This window comes from Panthera uncia, chromosome D4, assembly GCF_023721935.1.
Source record: "Panthera uncia isolate 11264 chromosome D4, Puncia_PCG_1.0, whole genome shotgun sequence".
Classification (NCBI taxonomy): domain Eukaryota; kingdom Metazoa; phylum Chordata; class Mammalia; order Carnivora; family Felidae; genus Panthera; species Panthera uncia.
In genome coordinates, this window is record NC_064807.1 from 69462307 (window position 1) to 69476453 (window position 14147).

Consider the following 14147-nt stretch of genomic DNA (forward strand, 5'->3'; position numbering starts at 1 on the left):
AATAAAGTATATGACCTTACCTAATTCCATCAAATTTCATCTTGATCTAGTTGTCCCAATCCTTTGTATTTGATGCAATCATTCAAGGTATTCATTAACTCCTCCAGCTCCGTGATATCTAAAAATTTGTAAGGAACGATCCTTAGACCATGATCTGAGTCATTTATGAAAAGAATATCAGGGCATCTTGGGGGACACAGACTGAAGACAATATGAAAATCTCCTTATGCATTAGTTAATTCCCACTGTATCTGGCATCTAGCCCAAAGGTGCTCAGACCCTAGTTTACCTAAGAGTCACCTGGGTAGCTTAAAAATTCTCTGGGCTCACCTGTAGGGATTCTGATTCAATAGGCTTAGAATGAAGTTTAATTAAAACTAACATCCACAGAACTACCTTTAGATTTAACTAAGTCTATATATTTCTCTTTATTGATTATAAATATATCGGAGAGGTCCTGTCATACACATTGCTGAAGGCAAGATGAAGTGTCTATTGAGTTTACTCCACCCACCACTTGGCTCCACGTTAAAGAAAAGAATAGAGTTAATGTGCAAGAAAACCCCTGTTGCCTTCTTATGAACAATGTTGCCTTTGTGTTCACAAACCCTTTCCTAATAATCAATCCTAGAAGTTTATTTTCATACATTTTTATTTAATGACCAAATATCTGGAGGGGGGACTAGTATATGCCAAATATTATGCTAATCTATATTCCCACCTGTGGTAAGAGTTCTTCTTTGCACCCATGTTCACATTGGGTCTTATAATTCTTCCTTGTATTTAGTCTGATAAGATAGAATAAATATATTTGCATATTTTTAACTTATATTTTTATTATCTTCAATAATGAAGATAAATATTTTTTCATATTTTTCTTGGGCCATTGCAAATTCCCCATTGATTCTCATATATAAGTTGCTGTGTTTATTTTTTCTAATAAACATGTAATTTATCACTGTTATATTTAATGTTACAGGGGTTGCAAAGTTTTCTCCATTTTCTGTTTCTCTGTTCCCCTTTGTTGTCTTTTAACCTTTTTATGATTTTTCTCCTTTATAGAAAATATGTTTCAAATTCTTATGCAGACAAAGCCAACAATCTTTTCATTATGGTTTCTGCCATTGTTTGAAACCATGCTTTGAGGCGCCTGGGTGGCTCAGTTGGTTAGTCACCTGACTCTTGATTTCGGCTCAGGTCATGATCTCACGGTTTGTGAGATGGAGCCTTGCGTCAGGCTGTGCATTGACATCTCAGAGCCTCCTTGGGATTCTCTTTCCCTGTCGCTTGCTGCTCCTCCCCGCCCTCTCAAAATAAATAAATCAACTTGAAAAAAAAGAAACCGTGCTTTAAATATCTTCTTCCAAGATTATGTAAATATTCAATTATATTATCTTTAGAATATAATCTTTTATGTTTTATATATTTAAATTTTATATATCATTTTATCAGTTATATATTCCCATAATTCTTTAAAAATATAATCCTTCAAAAATCTGGATCAGGAATGTTAATTAGTATTGTTCAAATACTAAAAATTGAGGAATTGTGTAAATGTATCATAAGATGAGATTAGTTGATTATGTAGAACTTTCATGAGAAAGAACATTGTGGCACATGAGATTTTGGTTTAAAGGGATATTTTCTTATATGAAATTATTCATAATTTAATGTTCAGTGAAACAAAGCAAGACTACACATAGACACACACATGCATTCATGAAGTCCAAAGCTAAAACTATATGCTGTGTTGAATTCTATTAACTTTGAGGTAAATAGGAAAATATGGCAAAGTATCAACTATTTGGTTTTAGATGACTTGCATAATATTTGGAAGTTATTTAGAAATGTTTGTTTCCAAATATAACTGTGCTGCTATTGTGAGTCATCAATACCCAAACCAAGTCAATAATATATTTGCCATAAATAAGCATGAGTTTAACTATTTCTAAGTGTCATATACAAATATAAATATACTATCACGTTTTACTGATATGGGGTCAGCATGCTTCTGCACTTAAATTTCCACATTTAAATGACTTTTAATAGTCAATTAAAAACACAATTCTGGCATAAGAGTTTCAACATGAAGATGTTGGTGGCTTATTGTGTCAGGGGTCCCCAAGACCCCAGGTTTGATGATCTGCTGGGAGGACTCAGGAGACTCAGCACAAGGCCATACTCATGACTATGATTTATTACAGCAAAAATATCAAAGCAAAATCAAAGAAAAGACCAGAGGAATCATGAAAGCTTCGAAGAGTTTTCTCCCAGTGGAGTCACAGGAGAAGCACTTAATTCCCCAGCAATGCGCTGTGACAACACATGTAAAATGTTGTCTACCAACGAAGTTTATTAGAAACTCAGCACACGGGGTTTTTACTGGGGGCCGGTCACACAGGCCCCCTCTGCCTAGCATGTGCTGAAATTCCAGATTCCCAAAAGGAAAGCAAGCATTCAGCAGAAACCACATTGCTTGTACAAACTGTCTAGGCACAGTGAGCCACTCTTAACAGTTCTGTGAATGGTGGCCACTTTCCAGAAATCCAAGTTTCCAGATGCCAGTCAAGTGCCAACTTGCAAATTGGCATTTCCAAGGATAGCAGTTTCTAGCCTGCTTTCTTAATTCTTTTCTGCACACATGGGTACAAGTTATCATGTTACCAGATATAGGAATCACATACACACACATTAGTCTCATTCATACCCAAATAAAGTTAAACAAAGAAAAGTAAATGCATGAAGTTTACCCTAAAATTCATTTTTATTGGGCCCCAAAATAAATTATTCCAGAAGTGACCAACTCAAAAGGGATCAGAAATTAAAATATCATAAAGTTTTTTTCTCAAGGGGTAAAATTAATGCACATTTGTTACAGAAAATGGGGAAAACTCAGAAAAATATTAAAGAAATAAGATTCACTAAAACCCTCAGTCGTAGATTTTACCATTGCTGACCTTTTCTATTCATGTACATCTATTAACGTAGTTGATACCATACTTACTATTAAATTTTATTTTAGTTACCTTCATTTTTCTATGTCACTAAAAGTTCCCACTAAACATTTTTCATCATGGAAAATATTTCATCCCTAGTTATAATTTTTAAAGTCTTCTCCTTTCTGTTGGATAGGTTGTTTCCTGTCATTAATATTTTTTTTAAACCCTCATAAAACCTTTCAATGGCTTCCAATTGCTCTTGGAATAAAGGTCAGAATCTTTAATATGGTCAACAAGGCCCCACGTGATCCGGGGCTCCCTTCCCTCTGCAACTTTAGTTTACTCTCTGTCTGCCCTCAGTTACCATGGCCTTCCCGGAGTTCCTCAAATGTGCCACTGTCTCCTACTTCATAGTTTACACATGTGTCGGTAGCCCCTACTTTGTATACGGTAATTAGCACAGTCATTTAATTAATTAATTAAGTCTGCACATTTTTAAAAATATGTATCTCCCATAATAGGCAGTAATCCCCATGAAGGCAGAGCATGTATCTGTCTTGTCCACTGATGTATTCCTTTCCAGTGCTAAACGTTATCCCTGGAATATACACATGCAAAAATAATTGTGGAATTAAAGAATAGATGCATAAATAATAGGATTCTACCTTTAAGTCAATTTTCAATCACTTAGTATATTTGATAACTTTGTTCATCGGATGCCCACATTTCTTGAGTTATCATTAAATATTTCCTTTTTGTAGGATTTTCATTTCCTCATTATACTTCTTCATTATCTATTATGGTAAATAATTAAAACCATTTAATTCTGTACATATTCTTCTTACAGACCCTTTACTGAACTATTCTATTAATTCTAGTAATTTTTAGATGTATTGTGTAGATTTTTCTCCAAATCACAATGACTATGACTTACACTTTAAGCAACACCGTTATATTTTATCACTTATTATATTATTCATATTCATTCCTGGTCATTAGATTTCAATTTTGAATCAATACTATTTTGTATAGTATTTTTAAAATTTTCCTTATGGATGGGTTTTTTGCTTAATCTGTTTGTAAAAATCAATCTCTCTGTCTTTTAGCATGTGCTCTTTCGAACTTCTGGAAGCTTCATTATAGATAAAGGTGTTTACCTACAGATTTTATTTTTTAATCGGGATGTTGGGTGAAAACTGAGTGGAGAGAAAGGATTTTCTTCTTTGTAGAAGAACTGAGAGGTCTGGACTCTCTTGTAGGGCACCAAGTCAAAGACACTCCATTTGGGGGATGTGAGCCAGTTCCTACAACTTGGTAATAGGATGAGGGTAACAAGATAGATGCCCTGGAGGGTCCAGGAAATGGAGAATAGGTTTAATTTATGAATCCTGGAAATGGTCATATCTGATATCCAGCATTTTCTTCTCTATACTGCATCTAGTATTATTTAGGTATCTGGTATTGTGAGTAGAGTTTTGTTTAAATGTTTCAGCCTCAGCTAACTTCTGGGTGCTAATCGATGGGCCTATCTCCCCATTTGGGTTGCAGCTCTCCAGAGTGAGCTGCAGTGGCCTTCGGAAGCCAGTTCAGAAATAATAAGAAGTTATTATCCAAAGATCAGAGATGCAGGCCAGAGGGAGGTCGCTGGCCCGAGCGTGCAGTGAAATCTAGGACTGATCTGGGAAACACTCAAATATTCTATAGAGAGTCCCAGAGACCTTGGGGAGGGGAAAATGAGAAAAGTCTACCTTTCCTGTGGCCAAACATAATGAGAGCTCAGATCCTTTCATTCAGAATTAGAGGGAAGTGCTAGTTCTGACAACTGGAGAGGTCAGCAACCCCTGGGTTACATACTAATAAATTCACTTAATAGGCAGTCAGTGAGACAGAAACTCCTTTTCCAGATGCTTTTGTAACTTCCTGCTACACAGCACTGTGATTACTGTTCTAAAGTTCTATTTCAAAACACATCATGTCAATTTTGTTTTGTTTTGATTTTTAAAAACACTGAATGTAGATGAAGCTACAACAAATGCGGCATCTTTATCTGGTACCACGAATAAAGAGCCACAGAATATTTGCATAATTTAACCTAGAAATTCAACTTAATGAAAACATCTTAAAATAATAAAAAATGTAAAGGAAGGCACAAAAAGGGGTTAACAAACAAAATAAACTTCAGGTTTACAAAAAATGCCTTAAAACTTTGGGCTGAAAAGCAAAAAATATTCATTCATTGGTAGAGATGATGCTGATAATAATGATAAGGAGAAATGTATGTTATTTATGCCATTATCAGTATAAAAGTTTTGGAATCATATATAAAATTCCATAAGTAAAATAAGTAGCAGCATGAGTGCAAAATGGCAAATAATATGTTAAGCAATTAAAAGTATTTAAATATTTAGGGGCACCTGGGTGGCTCAGTCGGTTAAGTATCCCACTTCCACTCAGGTCATGGTCTCGGGGTTTGTGAATCCAAGCCCCACGTCAGGCTCTGTGCCAACAGCTCAGAACCTGGAGCCTGCTTCGGATTCTGTGTCTCCCTTTCTCTCTGCCCCTCCCCTGCTTGCCCCCCCACTCCCACCCTGCCCTCTCTCTCTCTCTCTCTCTCAAAAATAAACATTTAAAAAATAAGTAAATAAAAGTATTTCAACATTTAAAATATTAAGTTACAAAAGGGCAGAAGTGTGTATCCGCTACAAAATAGGCTCCCTGGCTTAGATTGCTGGTAGACGGGAGAGTTAGCCAACCCTGCACAGGTAGTGGAGACATCTATACTGTCTTCACGAGCTAGCTTTCTCTCTTTCTTTACCCTTTGTGACCTGTTCTTACATGTGCAGAGGATAGGACATGCACATTCCTCAGCAAATGGTAATAGCCCTTAGTAGTAACTTCCATTCCTACTTGTACATAAGCACGAAAGCATGGTGATATTATGTACAAAAAAGCACCCATGTCAGTGCTATTTATACCAGTAAAATATGGAGACAACCTAAATATGACTAGGAATTGGAAAATCATTAAATATCCCATCATCAGTTAACTCACTGAAATACTTTGGAATCCTCAGAAAATAATTTTCTAATTAAATTTTAAGTTAACTCTAAAAGATACGCCCTGGGAAACATCTTAAGATTGAATAATAAAGGTAAAAATAATATAAAATATACAAACATAATGGGCAGATGTCATATTTTTTTTAAATTTTTTTATTCCTTTTTGAGAAAGAGACAGCACAAATGGGGAAGAGGCAGAGAGAGGGAGAGAGAGAGAATCCCAAGCAGGCTCCACACTGTCAGCGCAGAGCCCCATCCAGGCCTCGAATTCATGAAACCATGGGATCATGACCTGAGCCGAAACCGAGAGTCTGACATTTAACTGACTGAGCCACCCAAGTGCCCCAGCCTAAGTCATATTTATAAAGCATGCTGAGAGGAAACACATAACAAAATGCTAGCAGCAATTAAGATGACAAGTTATGAAATTTTTTTTTGGAACAGTGAAGTTAATTTTATAAGAAAAATTATATATGAAAATACATTGTGACAACTGGCTGCTTCCATAATTTTTGGACCCATAGCCAGAAAACCTCAAGGTGATTAGGGCTCTGTGGCAGCCAAGCACCTAGAGATTCCCATTTTCAGCCCTAGTTTCGGTGTGTGCTCCCAAAGAGTCAGAACCCCTATGTCTGCATACCATCTCGATCCAACCATCTTGAGTTTTTAAAGAGGGTCACCAGAAACAGGATCTTCTTATAGAAGAGATGAATAATAAATCCCCAGAAGAAAAAGAGTATATATTTAAAGTATACAACTTGATGATTTGATATTGTTTGTGATTTGACACTGTGAAATGATTACCAAGACCAAGATAATTAAGTGTGTACCTATCACCTCACGTAGTTAACTCTCGTGCATGTGTGCATGTGTGTGTGCGTATGTGTTAAAAATGCTTCAGATCTACTCTCAGCAAATTTCAAGTGTGCCGTACCATGCTATTAAGTATGGTCACCATGCTATACATTAGATCCTCGGAACTTCATCTTACAGACGAAAGTTTGTACCCTTTGATCTGCATCTCCTCATTTTCGCCTACCCACAGCCCCAGCCAACCATTCTATTCTTTGTTTCTATGAAACTGGCTTTTTTTTAAGATGCCACATACAAGTGATACGATGCAGTATTTGTCTTTATCTGACTTACTTCATTTAGCAGAACACCCTTCAGGTTCATCCATGTCGTCACCAGTGGCAGGATTTCCTTGTTTTTTTAAGGCTGATAATATTCCATTACATACATACACAACATTTTCTTGATCTATCCATCAACCAAAGGACATTAAGTTGTTTCCATATCTCAGCTATTGTGAACAATGCTATAATGAATATGGGAGTGGGGATATCTCTTCAAAATAGTGATTTTGTTTCCTTCAGATATACACCCAGGAGTGGGATTGCTGGAGCATATTGTAGATCATATGGTAGAACGGAAGTTCTATTTTTCACTTTTTGTGGAACCTCTATACTGTTTTCCATAATGACTGCAACCAATTTCCATCCCTACCCATAGTATATAAGGATTTCCTTTTCTCCACATCTTAGCCAACATTTGTTATCTCTTGTCCTTTTCATAACAACCATCCTAACTGCTATGAGGTGATGTCTCATTGAACCACATACTTCTTTTATTTCCAGGTGAAGGCAACCCTTTGAAAGACCCCTGTGGGGTCAAGCTTAAAATCGAATTATGCTAAGTGGTCAGATCACCTCTTCTGTCAAGGGCAGGAAATGGTAGTAGAAAAGTAGAGAGACTATATCAGAATCTGGAGTTTTACTAATTCATGACAACCACAGACAATTACAGATTCTTCTGTAGGAAAAACAAAGAGTAGAAGAAAGGGAGTTTATTCTGTCCTAACCAGACTCTAGCCCATCCCGTTCCAGTGTCCAGAGCCTACCATTCATGAATTTAGAACTCTACCCACTGTTCCTCCTTCTTGCCAGTCTTCTCAGTCAAGTATTCTGTAGCAAGGGCACAAGAATTAAGACCTAATATGTGTCTCCTAATTAGTATTTAAAGTGACATAAAAAGAATTGTCATACATTTAGTCAGCATGCATTTTCCTTTCACTTCAGGCCCAGAGACATCTGAGGATTCGTACAGATAATTTCACACTACAGGTAGCTAATCATTTGTATACCTTCAAATGGATATTATTTAGGTATATGAGCATCCTTTACCTAAAGGAGAAACCAACTGAATGCTGGTCAGGAGGACCTCAGCCTACACTACCCTGGAATCACAGACCCACTGACTGTGACTAGAGCTTGCTTTCTAGCAGCCAATTCTTCCCACCCCAAGGGCCTATGTAGGCAAAACACTCTTCAACAACCTATAGAACTCTCCCCGAGAATAGCTGTGTTAAATACAATTTTCTCCATATAATTACATTTCCAGTAATGTTGTAGTACCCCTATAATTAGAGACCCATAGAAACAAGTATGTGCACTTGTTAAAACTCGGGAAATTAATAACTAAGACTTGTACATTTCACTGTACGTTTTACATTAAAAAAACTTACATTGTATGTAGGTTTTACATAAACTAATATTCGATCGTGTTGATGACATACAGAATACAATACACAGATATCCATATATTGAAGCCTGCAACTTACCTTGAATTACATCATCAAAAATAAGATGGACTAATAGAGGGATGGTTGGATAGACATGTGACAAAGCAAGTAGAGTAAAATGCTCATAATAGAATGTAGATAGTAGACATAGGGGTGTTCACTGTAAAATTTGTTCAACTTTGCTGTATGTTTAAAATTTTGCATAACAAAATGCTGTAGGGAAAAAGAAATCAACTCGCATTCTCCATCCTAGCTCTAAATAAATTATGAGGTAAATTTATTACTTTGCTGTGTCTGCCTTCAGTAACCTCCTTCACTCCTGATCATTTTAATTTTTTGGAATTATAGCTCCATTCTTCTCTCAAAAAATAGAACTGCTTATAATGACTCAGGATACTGCTAGTACTGTGACCATCACAAGGCTCAAACTGAATTACTTTGCCTCACCTGGAATATTCGAGTATTAGTTAAGTTTCTTTGGTTGTGATCACCATATACTGACTAACTTAAACAAATAAGGAAAGGTGCCTGGGTGCCTCAGTTGGCTGAATATCTGACTCTTGGTTTCAGCCCAGGTCATGATCCCAGGGTCATGGGATTGAGCCCCATGTTGGGCTCCACACTGAGCCCGGAGCCTGCTTGGATTCTCTCTCTAGCCCTCCCTCTGTCTCTCTCTCTCTCAAAAAACAAAACACAAAACAAAAACAAACAGGGAATTGACTGGAAAGATACAGGGAAGCTCACCAGATGGAGGGAAGGTTTGGAAACCAAGCAAGGAACATACAGACACTAGACTGCTCCAAAGAGTTTAGGAAACAAGCATACTGTTGCCCCAGGAGCTGAGGCCATAATAAATTAACTCCAAGAATTAATAGCCTTTCATCATTCTGCTTCTAGTTCAAACTTCAGGCACAGAACTTCCACTTAGGCTTCCTGGCCCGCTAAACTGTATTTAATGGGAATAAAGATCATTTCCAAAAGATACTGCAATAGGTGCTGAACAACCAAAAAAACAAGACAAAAAAGCTGACCAAAACAAAGAGGGCAGTGCACTTACGTTATTCTGTCACCCTTACCAGACACTGATACCATACTATTTACTTGAACATCACTGTTTTTCACTTCCATGAAAACATGGAGTTTGGTCACTCCAACTGTGTGGCTATCTTAAAATCTCCATCAAAATTTCCTAGGTTCTATTTTTTTCTCCCCTTCTCAACCCAGATTCCAAAATTTCATAAAGAAGCATCATCTCCTTATACTCACTTCCAGTGCTGGCTAAGGATTTAAGACTTCTCTGGGTCACATCGCGGATCCCACACTAGTGTATCTAAAGCTATATCAGCTTGTATATCTGGATCTATTTCATAACTGGGAAGTTCTTCTCTGGATATTGGTGAAGATGGGACCTCAGTCCAACTGCTTGTCCAACAATATATCAGAACTGAAGGAAGCCCAAGGAACTAACCTGATCCACCTGAGTTCCACTCTCTCTAGAACAGGAATGCTCTGGGATGATTGCTTCTTAGGAGAGCCACTTAGGAGACACAGGAGAGTAATGAAAGTCTGCAGAGCAGACTAAGCCATTTTAAGCAACTGTATTTGAAATAACTAACAATTTCAACAGAAATTTGTGAGTAGGGAATGGAGACTTGGCTCTGGAGCTGCACATTTGGGCCGTGTTTATGTGAGTCAGGAGAAAATCTGGCTCTGAAGCTGACACACTAGCACGGTTGTGGCTGGTGCCTCTCAGAGTAATTTGGACTGCATCCAGCAAGGATTGGCCCTCCAGTGTGGGAAGCCAGAGGCCAGCTGGAATTATTTTCCATGGGCACCACACCCCTGGATTTTCAGGGTGTCCTCACACTACTGGCTCCATTATGAAAGAGCACACCCACCATCAGATAGCAACCTGGGGGGTTCCCATCACCACTTGATTTTCCAAGTTCTGACTTCATTTTCTCCAAGACATTTTCTTCTTATTTTTCTAGTTACAAGGAACTGCAGCTGCTTTCTTTGGCTATGTTTGTCCTTAAAAATGGAATATTAATTGATTTAAGAGTTTACAGCTGACTTTTCATATTCAGAAAGTTTTAATTCTAGTGCTGGCTTCATAAATTATTAATTGTTTGAGTTTGAAAAAAAAAATCACTCCAATTTCTCTAAGTAGTACTTTCTTAGTCTAAAAAAATCTGTCCTATGTACCTTAGATTACTATAAGGATTGAGTGTCATAATGTTTTACCATTCTACAATAGGTTTCCTACCTGTGTCTGATAAAATTATATAGACTCTTTATATATCAAATATATTAATCATACATAAAAATTTTTAAGTCTGGTATTTGCCTTTAATTCTCTTTAGGTTGCTTTTAAAATATAAAAAATAATCAAGCACAACAATTATAAAAAGAATAAGATGTATAAAAAGAATACATAATGTTATAGTTTTTAAAAAATTAAAAATTACTCATAACTTCACTCACTAGTGTGTGTTTTAGAATATACACTTGTATTTTGACGATGCATATATTTGCAGATATTTGTGAAGACATACATATTTTACAACAAAATTAGGATCGGAGATACATGCTGTTTTATAAATTCCTTTTTTATTTCACAATATGTTGCAAATATGGATATGTGAGATAGTGTGTAAAATATGAAATATCTTACAAACATTCTCAATTACTGTCATTATAATAATTTATACTACTGACCCAGCAAAATTTATGTTTTCCTAGGATAATGATTAATTTTAAGACTATATTTCCATTCTTAAAAGTGTTACTTAAAAAAAAAAAACAGCTAAAGGCTACAGAATCCTGAGAGCTAAACAAGAGAGTATAATGTTTCCAAAAAGGACTTGCAGGTGTGAATGTGATAAAGGACTATGTCCAAAGAGTAGAAATCTAGGTATTGGAGTCACATATGGATTTGAATTCTAGTTCTGTCCCTTTAAGTCTTGCTTTTCCTGTCTATTAACAAAATAAAATATAGTTCTTACCTTAAAACAATTTTTATTTAATACTTAAAATACATAGCACAAAATAACAAATATGTCATTAATATTACTATAATTATTACTATTTAATAATAGATATTTAAGTTCTTTTAAAAAAATTTTTAATGTTTATTTTTGAGAGAGACAGACAGACAGAGCGAGGGAGAGGCAGAGACACAGAGAGAGGGAGACACAGAATCCAAAGCAGGCTCCAGGCTCTGAGCTGTCAGCACAGGGCCCAAGGTGGGGCTCGAACTCATGAACTGCAAGATCATGACCTGAGCCTAAGTCAGACACTTAACTGACTGAGCCACCCAGGCACTCTAAATCATAGATATTTAAGTTCTAAAAATAGGCTTTCAAAAATACTGAGGATTTTATGGCTTTCATGGTTTAATTTAGTGATATAACCTATAATTTGACTATCACAAAACTGTCTTCCCCCTTTACCTGGATAGAAAATTAAACCATTAAAATTTTTCCTAGTGCTAGCACAATAAATGAAAATATATGATAAGAGATTTCACAAAAGAGAGAGTATAGGGGCGCCTGAGTGGCTCAGTCAGTTGAGTGACCAACTCTTGATTTTGGCTCAGGTTATGATCTCACGGTCTGTGAGATTGTGCCCCATGTCGGGCTCTGCACTGACAGCATGGAGCCTGCTTGGGGATTGTCTCTCTCCTACTCTCTGCCCCTCCCCCACTTGCTCTCTCTCTCTCTCTCTCTCTGTCTCAAAATAAATAAACATTAGATTTAAAAAAAAAAAGAGAGTATAATAATCATTGCTTCCAATAATTGTGAATGTTCAACCTTCCTATTAATTAAGGAAATTATTACAATGATAATATATAAATATTTTCAGGCATGATGTTGTTAAAGGAAAACAAACACAAGAGCCCACTGATGGTAGCTGTCCACTAAGATAAGCATTCTCATAAATTGGTGGTGGTGGCAAAAAGTGCTACAGTGTTTGCAAAGTAACTGTATAGTGTATAGTAAGATAATTTAAAAACTAGTCGTAATTTACCAGTAATCACAGTTCTAGAATTCCCTTCTAATAAAAAAATTGATTACAATAGGATCTTTGTCACCGATTTGGCTATTACACTTTTGTCTATGTTAGTGAAAAATAATAATACAAGTACCTGAGACTAGGAGATTAAGAGACTATTAGTACATCCATTCAGTGTAATATATGGCCATTGAAATATGTTGCAAGTAACTTTCTAATAACATTTTTTAAATGCTTATGTCGTAATGGCATGAAAAATGCAAATTTAAGGACATTTCATAGGCTGCATGTCATTTTGTCTTGTTTTTCATGCTTAAGCAGACATCAACTTGGACCTTATTTTGCCTTCCACTAGAATAGATATATTATCTTCACTCTTCTTCCCTTTATTTGCATCCTGACTGGATCTCCACCTCAGACCCACTGATGTACCCCACCTTCTAGTGTGGCTCTAGGCCTCTGGCTACAGCCTGAGGTTTTACTCTGTTCAGGTCTACTACCCAGAAAGGCTTTCTACCACCCTCCACATTCTTTCCATTTATTCCCTGACCTATTACCTCTCAACTGAAGTAAATACACCTCTTGGGAAACAACACATCCTTGTATTCCTCTCCTTTAGTTTGTGAAACCGTCAGGTTGCTGCCATGAGTGAAAAAGAGAAGATATTGATGGGGGCTAGGAACTGGAGAGAGAGAGAAGCATACTTGGCACCCTTATCAAAAAGTGCATATATATGAGGTGGTGAAGAGGGCCAGCTTGCAAGCCTTCCATGTCTCAGAGCTAAGGCCAGAGACTGGAGACGAGTAAAAATCTCCTTCTGCTGTATTTTCCCACCTGCCATGCACTATGGCGTTAGTAGGGGAGGGTAGAGGTCATGATCCTTTAGATTCAACCCAGCTTCTGTGTCACAGCAGCAGATGGAATTTCCTTCTGTTCTTTGGAATGTGGTCTCCTAGTACCTGTAGTTTCTCGGGTCTTTATTCATTTAGTTTGGTTTGGTTTTAGGGTCTTTATTTATTTAGTGTTACATACCAACAAGAGCCTAATGAAATAATGGGAAAGAGCATATCATACACTGTGTTTTAAAAGCAAATTTGGGGGCACCTGGGTGGCTCTGTCAGTTAAAGGTCCCAACTTTGGCTCAGGTCATGATCTCGCAGTTTGTGAGTTCAAGCCCTACATCAGGCTCTGTGCTGACAGCTCAGAGCCTGGAGCCTGATTCAGATTCTGTGTCTCCCTCTCTCTCTGTACCTCCCGCGCTCACACTCTGTCTCTCTCTCTCTCTCAAAAAGAAAAAAAAAAAAAAAAAAAAACATTTAAAAAAATAAGAAAAAATTAAAAATTAAAATAAGTAAAAGCATATTTGGCAGCACCATATCTAAGTAAGCATTGTTAAACAGTTGCCATTAATTGTTTACAATACCTTAATCACAGATTTCTCTTTTAAATTAGTTCCTGAGAATATCTCATTGTAAATAGATTTTTATATTTCTTTGGAAATTCAATGCATACAACTATGTAAATAACTTGTTTATTTACATAATTTATTTTAAA

At 36.6% G+C, this 14147-nt stretch overlaps 1 protein-coding gene across 32 annotated transcripts in view; it reads right to left on the minus strand.

The window, feature by feature from the left end:
* Positions 1–14147, minus strand: part of LPAR1 (lysophosphatidic acid receptor 1) — a 352881-nt gene that overhangs the window by 211641 nt on the left and 127093 nt on the right. For 18 of the 32 annotated variants that reach the window (XR_007459186.1, XM_049636578.1, XM_049636570.1 and 15 more), the window contains 2 exons: positions 722–788; positions 21–118 (listed from right to left, as the gene is read on the minus strand). The exons of 4 other annotated variants lie outside the window; for them this stretch is intronic. The gene's annotated coding sequence lies outside the window, so the exon portion shown is untranslated. The remainder of the gene's footprint in view (positions 1–20; positions 119–721; positions 789–14147) is intronic. 10 more of the 32 variants (XM_049636698.1, XM_049636671.1, XM_049636622.1 and 7 more) reach the window with 1 other exon arrangement.